Source organism: Lissotriton helveticus, chromosome 11 (assembly GCF_964261635.1).
Source record: "Lissotriton helveticus chromosome 11, aLisHel1.1, whole genome shotgun sequence".
Classification (NCBI taxonomy): Eukaryota; Metazoa; Chordata; class Amphibia; order Caudata; family Salamandridae; genus Lissotriton; species Lissotriton helveticus.
The window spans coordinates 1128666582-1128692220 of record NC_136072.1 but is presented as its reverse complement, the minus strand read 5'-3'; positions in this window follow the sequence as shown (position 1 = coordinate 1128692220).

The following is a 25639-nucleotide window of genomic DNA, read 5'->3' as shown; positions in this document are numbered from 1 at the left end:
GCTACACTCGCTAACCCTGCCCTATTGCATTTGGGATTCCACACATCCCCTAATATAGTCTCCTGTGCTTCAGATGTGCGTTTCTCTTTGCTCTGTACAGCCAAATCTTCACTTCACAATTCCCCCACACCTTTTCACAGACAATCCATACCTTCACACAATGCTGCCACAGCCCTTTCTTTCAGTGACAACTGCCACTCCCTCCTCACCAGGTCCCTCCCACCCTCTGGCCACTCACTGCAGCTCCCTTCCTTCTTGCAATGTCTCTTGCAAGCCCTTTGCTACCGTGCAGGGAGATTAGAAGCCGCCCATTGCTTGCCATTGGTTGGCTTCGTTGTCACTCTCATTTGCTTGCTTCTTATTTGTCAACTTTGGTGAGCTTCCTTTGTAATTGTGTGTTTGTCCCTCCCCAGGAGCGCGGATGTATTACTTTTGTCCTTTCACTGCTCTTTTTTAACAATGTTTATTAACATTTCGCTTTGCGTTACATTGATAATATATTTCACATGGTGTACAGACAGAGATGCAATATTGTCACTGCTCATTTTTTAGGTGCTACTTTTTGCCGTTGTTTAAGTTCTCTATAAGAGTGCATGTGTTTTTCATCTGTCTCCCTCATAGACCTCCCCCCCCCCTCTCAGTGTTCCTCCCCAGTCCCTCCAACATTGTTGTACAACATGGCTATAAAACATTGCCAAAGAAACATCTCTCGTGGTTGAGATGATTGACTTTGCCAATGCTTGTTTCCAAGTGCTCCCTGTCACATCAGCTCATATCACTGAAGCAGCACCCTTCCTTCCACTGACAGCGGTTCACTCCTCTCTCATCAGGTACCCCACACCTTCCAGCTCCTTCAAGCAGCTACACCCCTCCACTTCAGACCTCTGTCTCCCAGGGAGCCTCTTCCCTGGTTTTGGGGTTCCTGCCTCTTATCTTCACAGCATCTCCTTCACTCTCTTCATTTAAAGCACCTTCCCCTCCAGTAACCACCCCCCTGCCCCTCTCTTCCTCAGCATGCCCCACCTCCCTCCTCTTTGCCTCCCCACCTCCCTTCCTCATGGACTCCCTTCCTCTTCCCTCTCATAGCATCCCTGCCCCTCCCCCACTTCAATCCTTCCCAGTCACAGCAGCACCAACTTCCCTCCTCTTTGGACCGCTCCATCCCTTCCCTCTCCTCCTCTTCGTGGCAACCCTCCCTCCTTAGCTAAGTTTTTTTTTTTAAATTATTTTTATTTTAACAAGAAACTTCCCTTTGCTTTAAGCCCTCCCTTCACACCAGCCCCTCCTCCCCCACTTAACCCCCCCCCTTGCAGGTGCTGGCTCCCTTTGAGTCCCACCCTATTAAGAGCACCTCCCTTGTCCTTCCCGTGTATATCCCCCGCTCTCCCTCACGTCACTTCTCTCTACCCCTCCCCCCTTCCCTCTGAGCACTTAACGCACCCGATGCTGATCTGCTGCTCGCAGTAATTATGTAATTAACGTTAGGGCTATCAGCAGAATGAGGGGAGCCCCCCCACTTACAAGCCTGACGAATGGGCAGCCAGTGAGATAAAGAGGGGCTCTGAATACTAAACCACTTATCTCATGGCACGCGCCACGAGCACGCGCCCCGAGGCCTCCGCCGCCCTTTATTTATTTACTTTATTTTTGCTATTTTATAAAGCGCGGGCATGGCTCGAAGGCGTCAGAGCGCTTTACAACACAAAGGGTGCAGAGTTACAGTAATAATTAAACTCAAAGGTTTACGTCGGTGGATGTGTACAGGAGGTAACGCAAGAGGCAGATACAACAACTGAGCAGAAGATTTAGGCTAAAAAGAGAACTTTAAAAAAAAGTTTTGAAGAGATTGGTCAAACACTGCCAAAGTCATTATTAGCAGAAAAAACAAGGAGTCAGGTCCTGGGACATGTGGTTGGTTGGACCATAGGTAACAGGTATACAAACACAATTTACCAACTGCACACTTCTCTAGATCCTCCACTTTGAGGAAAAAACCAAGTGATACACCTAGGTTAATTGGGTATATCTCATTCGTACCCTTTTATTTTATAGTTTTTGAAAAAAAATTCAATTTCATGTATGACAAGGACGCTTAACGTTTTTCATTCATTTACAAACACAATACATTTCTACAACATAAATACACCATTTATATATACACAAAAAAATGTTGATATATACACAATCATTTTGAACAGTTTATGTTACTGCTCGTACTTTTTGAAAGAACAAAAGTCACGCTCTGGACTCAATTAGCAATCAAATGCAACACATACATTTTTCTCAATAAACCATAAATCAATTCTTTGGTCTATTTGGGCAATTTGATGTCTATTTCCTATATGTGCCGACGCGTTTCAAACCCGATGTATTCAATTATCAGGTTCTCCTCAGGGCTCTGCCTTTCAAGTTTTTCTAAAAATGTGTATAAAACAAAAAAAGGGGGTTTTATTAAATGAATTTGAATCTCATGGGCTTTACTCCATCTAATGCTGCTGTCACTCTTTTTACCTGTTTTCCAGCTGTCGCCGGTCCGCAAGTATTATTCTGAACTCGACTGGGTTTCTTAATCTTGATACCTAAAATCAAGTTGGGACATTTTGTCATTCTCCATTCTCACCTAGCAATTTGATTATGCACTAGTTTATGCTGGACATACCTTAAAATGTCAGTTTGTTGTTCTTCTGAAATCTGCATTTTATCCTGTTTTTGGGAACAATCCTCCACCTTGTCGTTTTATTCACAGTCTGCAATTAACAAAACTCTCATGTAATCCTCTCTTATGTTTAGTATCAGCAATAAAGCGTTCATTAATCTTTGGGGCATACCTGATATATTTTCGATCTTCCTCGTTCGTATACTCGAACCACTTCATTTAATGTATCCCCAGGCGGCTAATCTCATTTACGGCCAAAGTTCAATTTCCTATGTACAAAAATATGTTTTTAGAATCAGGTATTTATAACCTCAATAGAAGAAACTAATCTTTTCTTCCGCGTTTCACCTACTTGGTTTGGCGGCGATCCGGTGACTGCTTCAACAATCTATGGATGCGGCGGCCATCTTCGTGTGTGGCTTTTAACTTCAACGGGTGTTGCTGAAACCCGCACTTTCTGTGGCGGCCATCTTTTAGTGGTTTTTCAGAACACGGAATTATATACTTTCTTCTCCATACGGAGTCAAACAGTTTGCATAAAAGTGGTCTTCACACAGGAATACAGGGGGATATATCAAACATCTTCGCGTGATCAATCTAGCTTTAACTTAGTGACCACCAATTAGTGTGTTATTGTTTGTTACATTAATCGTTCAAATTCGTGTAGGAGTTACAGCCTTGATACTTCAAACAGCGAATTTAAACCAGTGAGTGCGCTATTGAATTTTAGTATCAAATACGCCTCTTTCTGTAGCAAGATTTTGTCAGGATCCATTAATGATCTCGATTGTTGCAAAACAAACAAGATTGACCACTTGAAATCATTTTCGGTATGGTTATTTTCAATGAAACGCTCGACCATGGGGGCGGTTAAAACTTTATTCTTCAACCGAGATTTATGTTGTGTTATACGTATGTTGGCTTGCTGGGTTGTCTTGCCAATATAGATTTTCGAGCATGGACAAACAATCACGTACACAACGTTGCGTGTTTTGCAGTTCGAGAAACACAAATGTTTCCACCTCACACTCCCATGTTGGAATTCCTTTCCTTCCATTGTGTTACCACATGCCGCACAGCAACCACATTTATGATGTCCCTCAATGGGTTTCATCCCCCACTTAGACAATAAGTCACTCTTGGGTTTGGGTAGAGCAATGTCTGCCCGCACTACCTGTTGGCCTATGCTTCTATTTTTCCGATATGCAAAGAGCGGTCGGGGGAATGGGCAGTCCAGATTGTCCAATAAATGCCAATTTTTAAGGACCGCCTGTCTCAGTTTATTGGTATCTGGCCCAAATGTTGTGACGCAAACTAATCGGTCTAGTTCAGGTTTTGTTTTGGTCTGTAAAAGACATTCCAGAGGCGTATACCGCGCCCTCTTATATGAATGCTTTAACAATTTTCGAGGATATCCTCTGTCTTTCAATTCCTCACAGAATGTCTCAGCATGTTTCTCGTAATCAGACAGCTCCGTACAATTTCTTCTAATGCGGAGCAGTTGACCATATGGTAAATTGGCCTTCAGATTCCTTGGATGAGCACTTAGATGATGCAACATTGTGTTTTTATCGCTTTTTTCTATACAGGGAAGATGTTAACCGTCCTTCTTTGCAGGTGACTTCCACATCAAGGAACGTCATTTTGGTGTCACTGCATTCCATCGAGAATTTGATATCTTGATGTTTGGCATTGAGCCATATGTAGAACTCCATCAAATCGGTGCGGCTCCCCTGCCACAGGAGCCACACGTCGTCGATGTAGCGTAACCATTGTTTTATATGTTCACTGAATGGATTATTGTTATCAATGAACCTTCTTTCATATTCCGCCATAAATAATATGGCCATCTCTGGGGCATAAGGGCATCCCATAGCAGTACCTTCGTCTGCACGAAAATCTGCTCATTGAAACGAAAATAACTCTTCCTCAAGGCTATCTCTGCTAGTTTTAAAATGAAACTAGTGGGAACTCGGTGTGGTCTTTCCCAAGCTTACAGATATAGTTCTATTACCTCCAGTGCCTCGTCCTGGGGGATCTGGGTATAGAGGGACGTGACATCCATTGTCACTAGTAATTGCACATTTGGATTAAACTCAGTGCCCTCAATTTTTACCAAAAAGTCCATGGTGTCTTTTAAGTATGATTTCACTGTACTCACAAACGGTTTCAAAAAGAAATCCACATATTTTGCGAGTGGTTCCAGACACGAGTCACAACCAGAGACAATAGGTCGTCCTGGGGGCTCGTTTAGGTTTTTATGAATTTTTGGGAGGAAGTATAGGATGGGAGTTCTTGGAAATTTTTTGATTAAATACTCGCCTTCTTTTGCACCAACATAGCCATTTTCCATCCCTATTCTGACAATCTCGGCTATGGCTCCCTGTATATTTTTGACAGGATCTTCTTGGAGTGGCCTATACCAAACTCTATTGTCAACCTGTGACTCTCGCCTTACGCGTTTCGAATTTCTTCTTCATCGGAGGCTTTGATGAAAGAATGCATGCCTCTCTCCCATAGCGCTGTTACTGGCAATGACACGCCCCACGATGTCTGTGGCATTATGGGAGATAGAGACAAACTGACTGGTTTCCGGCATGTTATACACCGCCCGTACCATGAATTAAAGGTTTAGAGGTGAACCTTCACAGCTGTTCGAGTGATTCCTAAGTGTGTGGTGTACCTCAGAGCGGAATTTGTTTGCGGCGGCCCAGCCATAAGGAATGCACCACCCCATGAACACTGGGGGCCGTGAGGTACGTGATATACTCACCTCATTGCGGGGCATCTGTGATGGATTGAGGACGGCGTTGCATGTGGGGGCTCATACATAGCTTTAAATTATAATTGCAGTCACGGCAGTGCACCATCTACGGTATAAATGAACTCTATCTCCCATAATGCCACAGACATCGTGACCATCGAGGGGCGTGTCATTGCCAGTAACAGCGCTATGGGAGAGAGGCATGCATTCTTTCGTCAAAGCCTCTAATGAAGAAGAAATTCGAAACGCGCAAGGCGAGACGAACTGACTGGTTTCCTGCATGTTATACACCGCCCGCACCATGAATTAAAGGTTTAGAGGTGAACCTTCACAGCTGTTCGAGTGATTCCTAAGTGTGTGGTGTACCTCAGAGCGGAATTTGCTTGCGGCGGCCCAGCCGTAAGAAATGCACCACCCCATGAACACTGGGGGCCGTGAGGTACGTGATATACTCACCTCATTGCGGGGCATCTGTGATGGATTGAGGACGGTGTTGCATGTGGGGGCTCATACAGAGCTTTAAATTATAATTGCAGTCACGACAGTGCACCATCTACGGTACAAATGAACTCTATCTCCCATAATGCCACAGACATCGTGACCATCGAGGGGCGTGTCATTGCCAGTAACAGCGCTATGGGAGAGAGGCATGCATTCTTTCGTCAAAGCCTCTGATGAAGAAGAAATTCGAAACGCGTAAGGCGAGACAAACTGACTGGTTTCCTGCATGTTATACACCGCCCGTACCATGAATTAAAGGTTTAGAGGTGAACCTTCACAGCTGTTCGAGTGATTCCTAAGTGTGTGGTGTACCTCAGAGCGGAATTTGTTTGCGGCGGCTCAGCCGTAAGGAATGCACCACCCCATGAACACTGGGGGCCGTGAGGTACGTGATATACTCACCTCATTGCGGGGCATCTGTGATGGATTGAGGACGGCGTTGCATGTGGGGGCTCATACAGAGCTTTAAATTATAATTGCAGTCACAACAGTGCACCATCTACGGTACAAATGAACTCTATCTCCCATAATGCCACAGACATCGTGACCATCGAGGGGCGTGTCATTGCCAGTAACAGCGCTATGGGAGAGAGGCATGCATTCTTTCGTCAAAGCCTCTAATGAAGAAGAAATTCGAAACGCGTAAGGCGAGACGAACTGACTGGTTTCCTGCATGTTATACACCGCCCGTACCATGAATTAAAGGTTTAGAGGTGAACCTTCACAGCTGTTCGAGTGATTCCTAAGTGTGTGGTGTACCTCAGAGCGGAATTTGTTTGCGGCGGCCCAGTCGTAAGGAATGCACCACCCCATGAACACTGGGGGCCGTGAGGTACGTAATATACTCACCTCATTGCGGGGCATCTGTGATGGATTGAGGACGGCGTTGCATGTGGGGTTCATATAGAGCTTTAAATTATAATTGTAGTCACGACAGTGCACCATCTACGGTACAAATGAACTCTATCTCCCATAATGCCACAGACATCGTGACCATCGAGAGGCGTGTCATTACCAGTAACAGCGCTATGGGAGAGAGGGTATGCAACCTTTACAACGAAACTTTTACAACGACCTACCATTACAACGCAACTTTTACAACGCATACCATTACAACGCATTGTGCTGGGGGGCGCTCTAGGATAGGGAATAGGTTAATTTACTATCCAATAACCTTCCCTACTATCCACGGGGACTGGAGTGGGAATAGTAAATTAAACTATTCACTATCCAGCACCCCAAAGCGCTATGCGTTGTAATGGTATGCGTGGTAAAAACCGCGTTGCAAAGGTAGGCGTTGTAAAAGTATGCGTTGTAACGTCATACATCCGGAGAGAGGCATGCATTCTTTCGTCAAAGCCTCTGATGAAGAAGAAATTCAAAACGCGTAAGGCGAGACGAACTGACTGGTTTCCTGCATGTTATACACCGCCCGTACCATGAATTAAAGGTTTAGAGGTGAACCTCCACATCTGTTCGAGTGATTCCTAAGTGTGTGGTGTACCTCAGAGCAGAATTTGTTTGCGGCGGCCCAGCCGTAAGGAATGCACCACCCCATGAACACTGGGGGCCGTGAGGTACGTGATATACTCACCTCATTGCGGGGCATCTGTGATGGATTGAGGACGGCGTTGCATGTGGGGGCTCATACAGAGCTTTAAATTATAATTGCAGTCACGACAGTGCACCATCTACGGTACAAATGAACTCTATCTCCCATAATGCCACAGACATCGTGACCATCGAGGGGCGTGTCATTGCCAGTAACAGCGCTATGGGAGAGAGGCATGCATTCTTTCGACAAAGCCTCTGATGAAGAAGAAATTCGAAACGCGTAAGGCGAGACGAACTGACTGGTTTCCTGCATGTTATACACCGCCCGTACCATGAATTAAAGGTTTAGAGGTGAACCTTCACAGCTGTTCGAGTGATTCCTAAGTGTGTGGTGTACCTCAGAGCGGAATATATATATATATATATATATATATATATATATACATACAATAAACAAATTGCCCTTGCCGTGGAGAAGAGGCACCATCTCGTAAACCACAGAGAGGCTGGGGGAAGAACTTATCTTCACTATTTCGGCACTTCACTCTGCTTGTAACGAAAGCGGCACGTCAGTTTATTCCACATCCACTAAGGTATTGAAATGCTGGTAATAATAGGAACTGTGACTGAACTTACTTAAAGTCATCATGCAATTATTTACAACAACGGAACTACATGTCCCAAAATACTGTGCTGCTACACGTGATGGGAGGAGTTGCAGCAAGGACATGTGGGTAAATTTAAAACCGGCAAAAACTTGTTGTAAATATCAGTGAGGTTCCATAACTGCCCATGAAGAAGGGGCTTGGTTGCCCTGAAACGCGTCGGCAAAAGAAATAAAATGAATTGGAAGCTGTCTGATGTGCTGAGATTTAAGCCGGAGGGCGCAGAGTGAAGTCGTGTGCTTTTCTCAAAGCTGAAGGGCAATTTGTTTATTGAATATATATATATATATATATATATATATATATATATATATATATAAACTTCCACTGCGGCGAAATTAGAGAAACGGACCCAAACGGCTCTGGCAGGAAGATGTTTATTGTTCATACTCTCCCTCTGTGACGCAATGCGTTTCGAGCACACTGTGCCCTTGATTTATATATATATGTATATATTGCATAGATAACGGTCTACTGCTACGTCAAAGAATTATAGCCTCACCAACAGGCTCGTATTTGGATCAAATGTTGATTTTTTGGCAAGCGAAAGACGTGTTTTGACCCGAAAGTCACCATTTATGCAAATTAGCACTGCAAAGTGCGTGCAGACATAAACGTAATACTTGGGGGAAAGGTTAACGTCACTTTTTGTAAAGTAAATAAAAACCTGATCCATGTTTTCAATGTGATAGTGGTGAAAAATAAAAAGAAATAATAAACACAACTTTGTGCATGTCTATCAATGTGGTTGTTCATAGTATATACAATCATGGTTTGATATTATGCTGTATTCTTTGCAAATTAAGGTATAGTACCATATTTCAATATTGGGTTCCTGTCAAGATTTTTGCTCACAATCTGTCTAGGTTTCATGCTTATACATAAACAGTAGGATAGCCACCACAATTTCATAGGAGGGAGTTTCTAGTACTTTACTAATATTGATCGACGGTGATCTGATATACACCAAGTCAAAAGAGCCACAAAAAGTGACCCAATCAACTGATTAGTTTGGTCTAGGTCAAGTGACCTTCTATTAAGAAGTAAAGGTATTTCCGCATGGGGATAGCCTTCTTTGTGCATTTAACTCCCTATCCGTGATGGGCATCAACAGACTGTTCTGGAGTGAGTTCCTTGGTTTCTGCAGTAAAAAGAGGAACAAGGCAAACTGCATTAATATCTATTTTGAGTGGTTCATACTCTGTGCAAAAAAGTGAACTGGCATCTGGCACTGACCGAACACACTTATCATACAACATACAAATTCAAAAAAATCAGTGGTTAAAAAGATAGCTCTGAAAGGAACTATGAAAGCTCTAGTTTTTAGGGTTTATGGGGAAGCGGCCTACTTTCCTAAATGAGTATGCATGAGTTGCACAATGTACCTGGATTCTAATTTGCGTAACGCAGATACCCTATCACCGCCTCTTGGGTGTGTGGGTATAGTATCAATCCCAAAATATTTAGCCTTGGTCTAATCCCCTCCGTGATGTTCTCTGAAGTGCTTGTCTGAATTATAACTCAAGTCAGCATTAGTAATCGTCCTCCAGTGTTCTAAGATTCTTTTCTGTACAGGGAAAGTCGTAGAACCTATGTACCACATGTCACATGGACATGTGGTGCCATAGATCATGAAATCTGTTTTGCATGTGATAAGTTTAGTTATGCGTACCTTCTTCCTTGCTCTTTACATAAATATTTCAGAGACCATGGAGCTGTATTTGCAAGCTTTACAATGTCCACATTTTCGGAAGTCTTTGCTTTGTTATAGTCAGGTGGAACCCCTAGGTGCAAATGTCTGTGGACCAACATGTCTCTAATAGAGAGATAATGTTGAAAATTGATATTTGGTGTTTCACCTATTTTGGCCCTTAGAGTAGTGTCTTGTGTCAGAATGGCCCATTTATTCTTCAGGATTTTTCTCAGTGTGGTTGCCTGGTTGGAGAACTTATTGATTTAATCTAATTCGTTCATTTTGAGTTGCCAGCTCTCTGGTTTCTGCGCGAGTGTCTCCTCTCTTGAATTTTGATCTGCCCTTGCAATGGCTTTAATGAGGGCTTTTCTAGGATAGTTTCTCGCCTCTGATCTGGTTAGTCCATTAACTAAGGTCGTTGCTCCAGAGGACCTCCTCCTCCCACCAGCCCACCAGCAAATTGGTGTAGCTTGGGGTGAAGCAGGTCCCCATGGCAGTTCCTTGTACCTGTCTGTAAAGAGTATTCATGAACATGAAGATGTTCTCTTTAAGGCAAGTCTCCATCATTTCAATTAGTATATGAGTATGTTCTAGGACATTAACATTCCTGGTTCTCAGAAAGTATTTGCAAGCGTTGATGCCATCCGCGTGTCTTATACTTGTGTCAAGACTCTCTACGTCTAAACATACCAGCCAGCACTCATTTTTCCAACATAAGTTTTTTGACGAGACAATAGGACATCTAGGCGGAATTCTGGAGTCCTTGTGTATCTTTGGTAGTAAGTATAGTGTCGAGATGGTGGGAATCTTGTTCTTAAGGAACTGTAGCTCATCCCAATTCAAAAAGTGGTGGGCGTGCCACATTCGTAGTGTGTCACTGAAGGTTGTATGTACATTTCTCAGGTGATCCCTACCTGTTCTAATGTAGCATGCAGTGTTCCTGAGCTGTCTCAAACCCTCCCTTACATAGTCTTCTCTGTCCATCAGTACTATATTCCCTCCCTTGTCTGAGGGTTTGATGATAATAGTTTGATCATTTTGGAGGGATTTGAGAAATTCCCATTGTGTTCTGCTAAGATTTTGCTGTGGGAAAGTTTTTCTACACAGTGTTAGGATTTAATTTGCCACCACTTCCGTAAAGACATCGATATTGTCTCTCAGGAGCTGTGGTAGCAATCTGGATGGGGCTCTGTAGTCTGTTCCTTAGTTATCCCCAGTTTCAATCCTAAATCTAGATCTGATTACGGTCACGTAGTTAGGGTCAAAGAGTTGAAGAGCCCTCACCTTCAGTCATGCACAGATTGTCGAGTACTTGTAGTGTGTTGATATCCTATATAGTCAAATTATTGACTGGAGGGTGCAGAGTGGCAGTTACTCTACGTGGGTCATTGTCAGATCTTAAATGATGTTTTTTGTATAGTTTCAATTTCCTAGCAAATTTGTATAAATCTAATCGTACCTGTGCATAGTCTAGATTAACATCAGGAAAAAATGAGAGTCCGAGTTTTAAAGTTTCACATTCTTCAATTGTCAACGTTTTTTTCGATAACTTCATTAACGCCAGTGGATTGGGGTTTGTTGCCATTATTTCTTCTGTTGTACTCGGCCCCTAGCTCCCATACCAGTGTTCTCCTCTTTGTCTGCGGAAACAAACGGCAATCGCACTATGTGAGGACGCGAGTGCTACAACGTATCCCCACTCTCCATAAAGATGCATTGTATCAAGTCCCAGAATCCAGAACTTGCTTTGCAGTAGACTGTACCGCAGCTGACTCGAGTAAACGCGTGAGCCCAACACTTGTTTTTCTAAAAGTGGAACTTTCTCCAATCATAGTAATTAGGGCTCGTGAACACAAGGTTCAACGCAACTGGCATCGTATACCTTAAAAATAGAATGGCGAGTAAAATGTTGAGAGAACAGGAAGCTTCAGCCCTACAGATTTTTAAACCGAAGAACTTGACACTGAATCAGCCCAACAGTGATAACACAATGACAAATGGAACAACCTTGCACCTAAGACAAAAAAATCAACACATTAGAGAGATTCAAAAAGTAGGAAGTAAGCAGATGGTGGGAGGCCACCTCCTTACAAAACTACATAGAGATTGACAAGTATTTGAGTGAATGGGTACATGAGTCTATGAGTGATTCTGTAACTGACTGTGTGAGTTTCTGCATGGGTCTGTGACTGGATGCATGAGTGTCTGAGTGGGTCTGTGATCGGGTGCATGAGTGTCTGAGTGGGTCTGTGATTGGGTGCATGAGTGCCTTAGTGGATCTGTGAGAGGGTGTATGAGTCTCTGAGTGGGTCTGTGAGTGGGTACATGACTGTCTGAGTGGGTATGTCAGTGGGTGTGTGAGTCTCCCAGTGGGTCTGGACTGTGTGAGTGGATGCATGAGTCCCTGAGTAGGCTTGTGAGTGGGGGTCTGAGTATCTGAGTGGGTCTCCCAATGGGTGTGTCAGTGTCTGAGTGCATCTCTGATTGGTTGCATCAGTGACTGAGTAGCCTTCGAATGAGTGCATCAGTGTCTCACTAGGTCTCTGAGCAGGTCCATCAATGTTTTAGTGGATCTGTGAGTGTGTGCATCAGTATTGGAGTCAGCCTGCAAGTGGCTGTCTGACTATCTCACTGAGTGTTGGAGTGGGTGCATCAGTCTCTGAGGGAGTCTCTGAGTGTCAGTGTCAGTCTGTGAGTAAGTCTGTCACCGGTTCGTCAGTGTCTGACTGGGTCTCTCACTCAGTGCCTTACTCTCTGAGTGTGTGTCTGAGTGGGTGCATCAGTCTCTGAGTGGAGGAGGCATCAGTGTATAAGTGAGTCTATTGGGTGTCGCAGTGGTTTTGTGAGTGAGTGAGTGAATGCATGTGTAAGTGGGTGCATGAGTCTGTTACTGGGTCTTTGGGTGGCTGTGTGACTGACTACATTTGTGAGTGGGTGTGCTAGTGTGCTAGGGCCCGATTCACAGAACTAACTTAAGACAAAATCCTAAACTTACTACCATTTACGTATTCACAGAAGGCACTTACTCATTTTGGTATTCACAGAAGACACTTACTCATTTCGGTATTCACAGAAGTTAGGACTCCTAACTTTAGGACTCCTACATGCATTCTGTGAATACCGTAAGTCTTAAAATTAGGATTTTTCTCAATTTAATAGTAGTAAAGTTAGGACTCCTAACTTTAGGACTCCTAAATGCCTACTGTGAATACCGAAAGTCTTAAAATTAGGATTTTTCTCAATTTAGTAGTAGTAAAGTTAGGACTCCTAACTTTATGACTCCTAAATGCCTTCTGTGAATACCGAAAGTCTTAAAATTAGGATTTTTCTCAATTTAGTAGTCCTAAAGTTAGGAGTCCTAACTTCTGTGAATACCGAAATGAGTAAGTGTCTTCTGTGAATACCAAAATGAGTAAGTGCCTTCTGTGAATACGAAAATGGTAGTAGGTTTAGAATTTTGTCTTAAGTTAGTTCTGTGAATCGGGCCCCTAGTGTGGGAGTTTGACTTAAATGTGTGTATGAGTTTTTGAATCACTGGGTGCTGGAGTGCCTGTAAGTGTGCATGTGACCACGGCTGTGTGTGTGTGTGTGTATATATATATATATATATTGACCGTACCCTTTGTGTTGCACATGGTGTGAGAGAAGGAAAATAAAATTACCTTGAAGGAAAACTGCTGTGTTGTGGACTTTCTCTGTGCTGTGGATACTCCGTGGGATTCTGCTGAGTTGTTCTGCTAATATATATATATATATATATATATATGTATTTTAAATGTCAACAATATTCGCAAAGTCGTCACAATGGTTGCTCTTCCCCGCGACATTACACAGGGTTAACGCTGATGGTTGCGGCGTGTGTCTTCGTGAATATCCCAAATAATTAAGGAAATCAGTTTTGGATACATACATTTGTCTTATTAACACCACCATTTGTCCAACATGGGGTCAGAGTTTCTCCACCCTGACCCCTAATATCAGCTTTCACAGAAACTTTCAGACCTGGGAGCTGTTCCCCGATCAATAAAATTGCAGCCATCACTTTCCGCTCAGGTTACAGCCAGCCAATCACAGCCTTCCTATTCTCTGTCACTGCAAAATATCAGCGGCCAGAGATATCACTATCTTTTTCTTCTTTAAATTTCTCAATAAGTACTGAATGGATTTACACCAAATAATTAAAAGTGTGATCTGCGTAACAAAATTGACCTTTCTGCCAAATATGGTGTAATTCCGTACAGTGGATTGGGCTGCAGGTTCGACGACCCATTCTATAGGAATTAAAATGGGAAACGCACCTTTTTGACTCCCCGTTTTCTCAGCTCCCACTTGACGGATCACTACTAAACTTTCCATGCACAACAAAACTTACTATGACACTTTGTTTGGAAACTCTTGTGAAGATTCGCCAACCAGCACCCAAGCCGTAGGCAAGTCAAAATACACTTTTCCTATGAAACATGGTCCTAACTATAACTACCTACTGGCGACTTCCAGTAGGATATATATATAAATATATATCTCCGGTTGGCTCAATATTGTTGGGAAGTTGCAGCGTTCTCAAGGCGGTGCGGAGCATAATTACAGCAGAGCCACGCCCTCATATATCCAACAAGTTTACCAATGTAAACACGGGTCACACTCACAGGTGTTTAGATGATTCTTTTCATTTCATTTTCTGGTGAAAAATACGTCACAATGGCCCCTACGCGTTTCGGTCTCACAGAGACCTTCATCACCGGTATGCCATTGCCTAGTCAGGCACATTTTTCGATTTTACTATGTTAGAACGCTATTATTTTGAGAAAAGAGTACAAAAAAGAGGGAGAGTCTATAGAAAGTTATGTTACAGAGCTTAGACATTTAGCATCATCCTGCAACTGTGGACCAATGATGAATGAAAGACTTAGAGACCAATTGATAGGATTGATAGGGTGTGAAAAGAGCTGTGAACACTCTTTAGTGTTTCTGGAAGTAATTAAAAAGGATTTTAACAAAGAAGTATGTTCTGTTGTATGTGATGGTAAAAAAAGTCTCTATTAAGGATGGGAAAAAGAAGTATGAATTGAAAAACAAGGATAATACAAAGTATCAGGCTAGGACAGAGAAAAAGGTGTTTCAGATGTGATAGAGTAGTACATTTTGAAAATGACAGAGCGTTTCCTGCACCCAAGGCTGAGTGCATGTATTGCAAGAAAAAGGGGCTTTTTGCTGGGGCTTGCAGGATGAAGAATCTCAAACAAAAGGTAAATGAGGTGGTAGTGAAGACAAAGGGAGTTCAGATTTTAAATGTGCACAAATAGTTCTTCAAGTTGGGAACAAAGGGCCTTTGGATTACGTAGTGGTTGAGGGAGAAAGGACCAATGTTTTATTCGATTCAGGAGCTAAGATTACCATTGTGGCTAATAAATGTTATAAAGACAAATTGAAAGGGAGAGTCACTCTACTAAAACCTGATAATAAACCTTCTGGTAATGGAGGTGATCCCATAGAACTGCATGGTTATTTTATGGGTACGGTTGAATATGAAGGACTCTTTACGTCTCTAAGAAAGGAGATAGCACTTTGAGTTGCTGGCACCAAAGAGATTTAGGAGTCATGTTAGATCCCAATAACACTCCTGCCATTATTTTAAAGAAAATGCATTGTGTCAATGTTGTATGTGATGGCTCTACAAGATGAGTTAAATAAGGATTATCCCCGCATGTTCAGCAAAGATTTAAGTTGTTTAAATGGTTATTGCTACAAAATTAAACTTATTACAGGTTCTGTCCCTGTCTCTAGCAAAGTACATGGTGTTCCCATTTCGGTGAGAAAAGAGATGTGTATTGAGTTAGACAAAGTCAAATCTCAGAGAATAATTGAGGAAGTGGAAGGGCAGCATGGCTGGCCCCAGTGGTGGCAGCAAGAAAAGCTAATGGGTCTTTGAGTTTGTGTGTGGACCTCAGGCAACTTAATAAGTGTGTCTTGGTCGACAAGTATCCACTTCCAATATTTTGGATTTTTTATGATGGTGGGGAAAGCTAAGGTCAATAGCACAATAGACCTTACTTCGGCTTACCATCAAATACAATTGGATGAGTTGTCAAAGGATCTCACTGCATTCTTCACTCCGTTTGGGACATTCAGGTATGCCAGACTACCTTTTGGTTTTGTCTCAGCTGCCTCAGTTTTTTAACGAGCTATGGAGGAAATCTTGAATGGGATAACTGGTATTTGTGTAAATCAGGATGATATACTGGTGCATGGTAGAGATGAGGCAGAGCACAATGGTAGGGTCAGACAGGTCCTGGATTGGCTATGTACACACAACCTTACCATCAGGTTGGAGAAGTGCAGATTTGGTGTCAGAGAAATTGTTTATCTTGGTCACACTATACCTGCTGATGGGGTAATTCCCAAGGCAGAACTGGTAGATACTATTCAGAATATGGCCTCTCCATCATCCAAAGAGGAACTTATGCATTTTCTGGGGATGGCAGAATATAATAATAAATTCATTCAGACTTTTGCGGATATCAACTACAATATGAGAAGCTTGTTAAAAAAAGGATTAAAGTTTGTGTGGAATGGCGATCGTGAAAGAGTGTTCTGTGTTATTAAGACAAAACTCACACGAGCCCCTAAACTCAAGAACTTTGACCCAAATAAAAGCTTGGTCATCACCACCGATGCCAGTTTAAAAGGTCTGGAGCAGTATTGCATCGAGAGGCTCCTGGACCTGACAGGACTATCATGTTCATCTCGAGAAGCCTCAAAGGAGTGGAATGTAGATATTACGTCATTGAGAGGGAGGCTCTTGCTCTTCTATGGGCGATAAAGAGATTTAGAAAGAAAATTGTGGGGCAGAACATTCGTGGTCAAAACTGACCATAAACTATTGTGTGAGGATTTCATTAATAAGGGCATTGACTCCATTTCACCTCGAATATCTGAATGGGTTGTAAGGGTACAATTTTAGTGTGAGATACATTCCCGGGAGTGAAAATGTCATAGCGGACACTTTATCCAGATTAGTATCTAAGTCTGAAATGGGCAGGAGGGTGAAACATCAGCAGATAATCTCACAGATTGTGTATGCAAAGTTGATTACGAAATCACTTCTGAAGGAGCATGGTGTGAAGCTGTGAAAGTTGATGAAGTCTTACAAGAGGTTATGAAGCTTATCGGTACCTGCTGGCACCATACATAACAAAGTGGAATAGATTGTAAAGATTACTGGTGTGTGAAAGATCAATTATCCTCGAGTAATGGTTTGATATGGAGGGTAAATAGATTGATAGGCACATAGATGTCATTTAGGCATCTTGAAGATAAAGGAAAGACTATGTTTAATGTATTGGTGGCCTGTACTGGATATACATGTGGAATACTTAGTGAGAGAATGCAGGCAAAGTGCCTTGAGTGAAAAGATTATGAAGACAAGAAATCAACCCATGGTGATAAGGAAGAATCCTAGTGGACAGTGGAAAGACATTGTTTTGGACATTCTGGGACCTTTATATGGTGACAGCCAAGAGAGCTATGTAATAGTGGTTATGGACTTATCTTCTAGGTGACCAGAAATATGTTTTTCTCGTGGCACTGAAACACATTGTGTGATCAATTTTCTGAAAGTTTTAATTGCAAGGGAAGGTTTTCAAGAAATTCTGTTAACTGACAATGGAGTGCAGTTGGTTTCCAGAGAGATAGAAAATGTTCTTCGTGGGGGTGGGATAGTACACAAGAAATGCTCTCTCTATTATTCAGAGTCTAATGGGATGGTATAGAGGTTTAGCAGAGTTTTGAAGGGAACCATCTCATTGGTAAAGAATAACTGTCTCAATTGGAAGAAAGAGGTGTCCAGGAGGGTTAGTGTTTGTGTTTTCAGGTCCACCCCTCACACCGTGACAGGCAAGTCACCAATTAGTCTATTTCATGGTAGCCATCTTGATACTCTATTGGAACTTCCCTGGGTAAATAAACTCCTCAGCAGTGTTAACAGAGATATGGATACTGAGGGTCTGACAATAAATGCAGGGACAGCAAATCCCGTTTTTATGAAAGGCACTCTGTTAAACCCACTACTGCACAGTGGGTGACCTTGTTATGATTAAGAGACCCGGATGGAATGGGGGGATCCAAGTTCTCAAAACCCTAAAAGTCTTCACTAGTGCCAATAGGACTGCCGATCACCATGTGCGGAATCTCAGTAGGGTGGTCGTTTACAGAGGAAGAAAGCTGGTGAATGACCAAGGGGACCTGAGTAACAAAGATCAGTGTGAGAGTGGTAGCAAAGGTAGTGGCAAGTACAGTGATGAAGGTAAAGTTAAAACCAGTGGTGAAAGTACTAGGAAAACTTAAAAAACCTATAACAGAAGTGAAGACATGAGTAAGTTCTCTTCTCCAAGGAAATCTGTTAGGAAAATCGAAGTCCTGGTTATCGAGATGCCTATGTACTTTACCCTGCATGTCATTTCTTTGCTTTACTTTGTGTCATTATATCTGTTTGCTTTTGTATATAGGTTGGGCTCTTTTCTATATGTGTATCAGCACCAGCACATTCCAGAATGTAAACTCTGAGAATGGCTTTGAAGTCAAAGTGGAGGTAGGGCTTGATGGGATGGCTGGCTGCTTTTCCGGTGAAGAAGAAACGTATATATTTTCCCTCCTTTACACCCATGGATTACGTCTCATCATTACAGATTATCAATTTAACAATAGCAATCTTCGATTTAAAAAAACAGCTCTAGTTAAAAACTTTAAAATACCTGTAAAACACTTCAAATATATTAAAATTTCTTATAAAAGAAATATAATCTGTCTAACAATTATTTAGATTCCCTGTACCATTAATAAAAACGGGTGTGTTTTTCATCAAATCCATACTAGTGGTAAAACATCCACTCTACACATTTTTAAGAATGTTTTAACTGCAAGCATAAACTTCCCTATTGCACATCTAATGCATGCATTTCAGTTAACAGATCTACTGCCTGAGCACAATTCCTAACCTCGTATTTTAGGAAGATTGGTCGTAGCCACAGCTTTCGTGCATCAAGAACATTTAGACAATCTAATAAGATGTGCAAAATATTGCATTTTGTCCCTATGTTAGGGGTACATTTCCCTTTGAGGTCAATCATAGCCCTCTTAATCCTATCATTCTCATAACATAGATTAATCCCAATCCTTATTTTTAATAATTCTCTCCTTAACCAACAATTGGGAAGAATATCCATGTATGGGAATTGTTGGCCATTTTGCCAAGATTTCATTATGAAACAAACAGATCTTTTGTCTTCCAAGTATTTCCTATCCAGGTCCCATGATATTTCTTTCCCTATTATCCTAAATTCCTTCTTTCTTATGGCTGGATGAAAGTTCTGCTGGCATACGCCAGCCCTCAGTTCCCTACACACCATAGCCACTGTTTCTCTGACCTCCTTTTCCTACTTCATTTCACTCTGTAAGATCTCACATTTACACCAAAAGGAGACTTTTTGCTCCTCTTCATCGCCCAGGCGTTGCCAGAATCTTATTAGTGCCATGATTGCCATTTTCTCCCCTTAGACAATTCCAGTTTCTCATCTTATTGCCTGGATCATGGAGGATCGAGGTAGGGACAGTAAAATGACCTGTGCTGTTGTTGCCAGTGTTTTTACTGTTGTCTCGCGCCTGAGCACTCCTCTGTCCTTCCTTCTGTCCCTCTCTGTGTCCTCTCCGTGTGCCTGCCTGTTCTGACTGCATGGTGCCTGCTGCATTATTTACAACCAGTGTTTGCTGAATGGCAGAGTAGATGGAGCCGCTGGGTAAGCAAATCCCAGCAGGGCTCAGAGGGGAGGAGTGGCGAGGACAAGAAGAGGGAGGGGCTGCATGCATGGGGTTTAATTAAATGCAACCCCTCCTCTCCCTACACACACTTCCAGGCAAAGTCTTCTGGGAGAAAGGAGGCAGCTCGCCAGGGGCAAATGGGGACAATTTGCATTCTCACAGCATTCATCACATCACATTCTTTGCTCTTCTATACAGAAAAAAATGGCTAAACGTAATGACACCACATTTGGCACGAATGTAGTATTTTGTCAAGAAAGTGCTTGTGCTTCGTTTGGTGTAAATCTGTTTTTAAGAAATTAGCATTTAAAAGTGTGCTCCAGCTGGGCGTGAAGAGACTACACTTTTTTAGATATCTGGGGGCATATTACCAAGGGTGGCGATAGGCAATTATCGCCGGTTTAGCGGCCGTTTTCAGACGCTAAGCTGCGATAATTCTATCGCTCTATTAGCGACAGCTTTTAGGCGATAGCGAGCGGTTTGGGGCCCACTTTGCATGTCAGCGATATTTATCGCTAATGACATGCAAAGTGGGCGTACCCAACCCGTTAGCGACTGAAAGCAGTCGCTAGCGTCGCTATCGCCTATTAGCAAGGCAGGCGTAGCAGTGGAAATATTCCCGCTATCGCCAAAAACCAACGCCTGCTCAGACCAGTTCTTAGCCATGTTATCCAATGGGAGGTGGATGACATGGCAAAGAGTATTTCATCGCTAAGGCTTGAATATCGCTGTATTCTCAGCGATATTCACGCATTTCGCCGCTATCGCTGGATATTTTAGCACAATGGAGAAAAACGTTGCTAATAGCATGTTTTCTCCGCTAACATATCCAACGATAGGCAGCGATAAAAAATTTGTCGCTAAGCCTATTTAGCAATAATTATCGCTACTTGTTGGTAATATGCCCCATGATCTTTTGCAGCTCCATACATGATAAAGTGCTTAGATGTGATTGGCTAACGGAGCCTTTTCTCTCGTCAGCCATTTCAGTCCATTGGATCAGGAGACGGATACAATCTGATTGGCCGGCTGCAACATCACAGGGTAAGTCGCACAATCTATAACTCCCTCAACAGCCGTGCAAATCTTTATACTCACTCCGGGGCACTGCTTATGACTTCACAATAGATATTCTAATAAATAACACTTAACAGCGAAATGTAATCAATCAACAATAAATAAACCAATTCCTAATACTACATTCTGAGTCGTCCCTGTCAGATTGCGAAGGGTGATGTCAGATACTCTCATCTGGATGATGGTTTTCAACATTTATAATTGCATCTGTTTCATTCAGTATGAGGTCACGAGGTGTGAGGGTCTGTGTCCGTCAATCATAGGGACCAGAAAATAGTGACTCTCATTGTGATTAAGCCCAACTTTCCGTGGAAAGCAGCTTGTTTCATTTACTAACAACTGTTTTGCTATTAAATGAATCTGCCTGAAATTTGGGACTTGCTCAGGCCTCCAACTTAAGTTCTTCATTTAAATTATGTTCAAGCGTTTCTCGCCTGTGAAACTGATACCTGATGAAGTCATCATGATGCCATTTTCATATTGGATGATGTCATCATCTAAATATGTTCGATGCAACAGAAGCTCCAATCTAAATCCGGTACCTGTTAAAGCAGCTAGCTAGCGAGTGACCTCACAGTAGGATCACAGAGCAAGCAGACATCAAACAAAGGAACATCCAGAAATACTATTCTATGGGATGGTTGGTGATGCAGGCATGGGTAGAGAACACATAGAGACTGAAACCAACTGAACGTGTGAATTGGGATAGCTATATAGAGTTGCGAATGGGATGTGGATGTAATGTGTATGTATGAATGAGTGGTATGAGTGGGTTTGTTCTCTACCTGGGTGTGAATAGATTATACCTGTGGAAAATAATAGAGATTGTTGTAAACAATAGAAATATGTATTTTTGATAACGTTGAAAATGAACAAAGATAAAAGAACAATACTACAGTAAAATGAAAAAAAGAAAAAACAAACAAGTTGGAGATGTTATTGAATTCTTGGTTTAATATCACATGTTCAAAATTTATATAGAAATTGTAAGTAATAACATACACGTATAGTTTGCCATCCAGTGAATGACATCACAATAGGTCTGAAAACCCAAGTAGGCGTCATCGAAGGAACATTACAAATAGTGAAAGAGAATTGTGTTTTTCTTCTCTACGCCTCTTTAACACCAGTTCTTAGAATGTTAAACGTCGCCTCTACGTCATTCACTGATAACCCTCTACCGTCCGACGTGAACAAGGCTTGGAGGCCTTCAGAGGCGGAAGGACACAGTTACAAGTCAGAAACTCATGCATCTATGGACAGCCTTAGCTAGGTGGAGAACACACTGCTCTTAACTGTGAAGCTACTATGACAAGCCAGTTGAGAAATGTGATAGCTACAGAGATGGAAAACAAGGTACTCAAAGTCAGTGTTACATTAAAAATGTATAGGAACATGTGTGGTAACATTTTAAATGTCTCGCAAGGTTGTATGGACCTTTTCTCTAGATCTCCTAACAATTTTAGCTCATTCTAGATATTATATTGTTATTGGTGGTGTATTTTAGAGCGAATCACAAACTTATAAGCCTTTTCACACTGAATCTCATTTACAGAAATTTCATTTTCTCAGGGCATCTTAATCAGGGACATACTGGGGTCAATTCAGGCCCGGACTGGCCGTTGCGGGCACCGGAACGCGGCCCTGTAACAAAATCGTCCAAAAACCGGCCCCGCCAAAGAGCTCGGTTGCACTCCCAAGGGGTCGGCCGAGCACTTTGCCAGGGCCGATTTTTGTTCCCAGTCCGGCCCTGGGTCAATTCACAAAAAGTCTCCTGCGGGTAGATGTGACTTAGGGCCTGAAAGATCTTGGCGTTAATGGTCGCATTGTTGTTTTTCCATTGTCGCCTACTAGGCGGTCTGCCCGCTCTATTTAGATACTGGCGGGTCCATGTACGAAAGACTGTCAGAGTGCTTCCATCTCCATCAGAATTTCTCACCTGCGTCGATGGTGCCATAAGGAAAAGTGGCTGTCGGAGGGAGTAGAGCCACATTGTCCGCCAGGCTAATCATGATGTGCCTTCCCACCGATGTGACTGTGGCGACCAAACCTCCACACCTTTGTTGGTGGGTTGAAAGGGATAAAAGGCGGAAACTCACCTTTTCTCACTTTCTGACTTTCACTCTACCTTTTCCTGCCATGGACCCAGTCTTCCAAGGACTGCCTCTATTGCTGCTTGACGATGAAGAAAATCAACCCCGTTGTGACCAGAATTAAAGGTATGCTTCTCTTTTACCTGTTACCTTTTGACTGGACTTGTCTGTTGACTTTTGCTCTGGACGAGTGCATTTTTAAATCACTCTCACAAGCAATAGCATACCCATGTGGAATGCATTTGTGGGAAATGTTGACGTTTTATGACATCTAAAAAAACACACCTGTAGGATTACATTGTATTTCTAAATTTGGTGCAAGCTGCCATCAAAGAAATGAACACATACACAAAAAAGGACATCAATTAGAAAATCAAAAAGTGACCATACAGGTGCGTTTAAATAAACTGCATAATTTTGTCAAATTAAAAACACATGGATTACACATCATTGAGATAAGTGAAATGCAACATATTGTAAAAATTGCACTAGACAAGGTGTAATGTTGAATTTATCAATACTTGTAAAATCAATGTCAGTCCCAAACTTGAATCGGTTAACATATTTATCCATGTAGAATTGAATAGGGACGCGCAGCATCAATGGACATGGAAGTGCTGCATCAATGAACAGGGATTCACAGCATCAATGGACATGGAAGTGCTGCCTCAATGAATAGGGATAAACAGCATCAATGGACATGGAAGTACTGCATCAGTGAATAGGGAGACGCAGCATCATGGGACATGGAAGTGCTGCATCAACGAATAGGGATTCACAGCATCAATGGACATGGAAGTGCTGCATCAATGAATAGGGATAAACAGCATCAATGGACATGGAAGTGCTGCATCAGTGAATAGGGAGACGCAGCATCAATGGACATGGAAGTGCTGCATCAATGGACTTGAAAGTGCTGTGTCAATGAATAGGAACTTGCTGCATCAGTGGACATGGAAGTGTTGCATCAATGAATAGGGAGTCGCAGCATCAATGGACATGAAAGTGCTTTGTCAATGAATAGGAACTTGCAGCATCAGTGGACATGGAAGTGCTGCATAAGTGAATAGGGAGACGCAGCATCATGGGACATGGAAGTGCTGCATCAACGAATAGGGATTCACAGCATCAATGGACATGGAAGTGCTGCATCAATGAATAGGGATAAACAGCATCAATGGACATGGAAGTGCTGCATCAGTGAATAGGGAGACGCAGCATCAATGGACATGAAAGTGCTTTGTCAATGAATAGGAACTTGCAGCATCAGTGGACATGGAAGTGCTGCATCAATGAATAGGGACAAACAGCATCAATGGACATGGAAGTGCTGCATCAGTGAATAGGGACAAACAGCATCAATGGACATGGAAGTGCTGCATCAGTGAATAGGGAGACGCAGCATCAATGGACATGAAAGTGCTGTGTCAATGAATAGGAACTTGCAGCATCAATGGTCATGGAAGTGTTGCATCAATGAATAGGGATTCGCAGCATCAGTGGACAAGGAAGTGCTGCACCAATGAATGGGGATTCTCAGCATCAATGGACATGGAAGTGCTGCATCAATGGACATGAAAGTGCTGTGTCAATGAATAGGAACTTGCAGCATCAGTGGACATGGAAGTGCTGCATCAATGAATAGGGATACACAGCATCAATGGACATGGAAGTGCTGCATCAATGGACATGGAAGTGCTGCAGCATCAATGGTCATGGAAGTGCTGCATCAGTGAATAGGGAGTCGCAGCATCAATGGACATGAAAGTGCTGCATCAATGGACATGGAAGTGCTGCAGCATCAATGGTCATGGAAGTGCTGCATCAGTGAATAGGGAGTCGCAGCATCAATGGACATGAAAGTGCTTTGTCAATGAATAGGAACTTGCAGCATCAGTGGACATGGAAGTGCTGCATCAATGAATAGGGATAAACAGCATCAATGGACATGGAAGTGCTGCATCAGTGAATAGGGACAAACAGCATCAATGGACATGGAAGTGCTGCATCAGTGAATAGGGAGACGCAGCATCAATGGACATGAAAGTGCTGTGTCAATGAATAGGAACTTGCAGCATCAATGGTCATGGAAGTGTTGCATCAATGAATAGGGAGTCGCAGCATCAATGGACATGGAAGTGCTGCATCAATGAATAGGGATTCGCAGCATCAGTGGACTTGGAAGTGCTGCATCAATGGACATGAAAGTGATGTGTCAATGAATAGGAACTTGCAGCATCAGTGGACATGGAAGTGCTGCATCAATGAATAGGGATACACAGCATCAATGGACATGGAAGTGCTGCATCAGTGCATAGGGATTTGCAGCATCAATGGACATGAAAGTGCTTTGTCAATGAATAGGAACTTGCAGCATCAGTGGACATGGAAGTGCTGCATCAATGGATAGGGACAAACAGCATCAATGGACATGGAAGTGCTGCATCAGTGAATAGGGACAAACAGCATCAATGGACATGGAAGTGCTGCATCAGTGAATAGGGAGACACAGCATCAATGGACATGAAAGTGCTGTGTCAATGAATAGGAACTTGCAGCATCAATGGTCATGGAAGTGTTGCATCAATGAATAGGGATTCGCAGCATCAGTGGACAAGGAAGTGCTGCACCAATGAATGGGGATTCTCAGCATCAATGGACATGGAAGTGCTGCATCAATGGACATGAAAGTGCTGTGTCAATGAATAGGAACTTGCAGCATCAGTGGACATGGAAGTGCTGCATCAATGAATAGGGATACACAGCATCAATGGACATGGAAGTGCTGCATCAATGGACATGGAAGTGCTGCAGCATCAATGG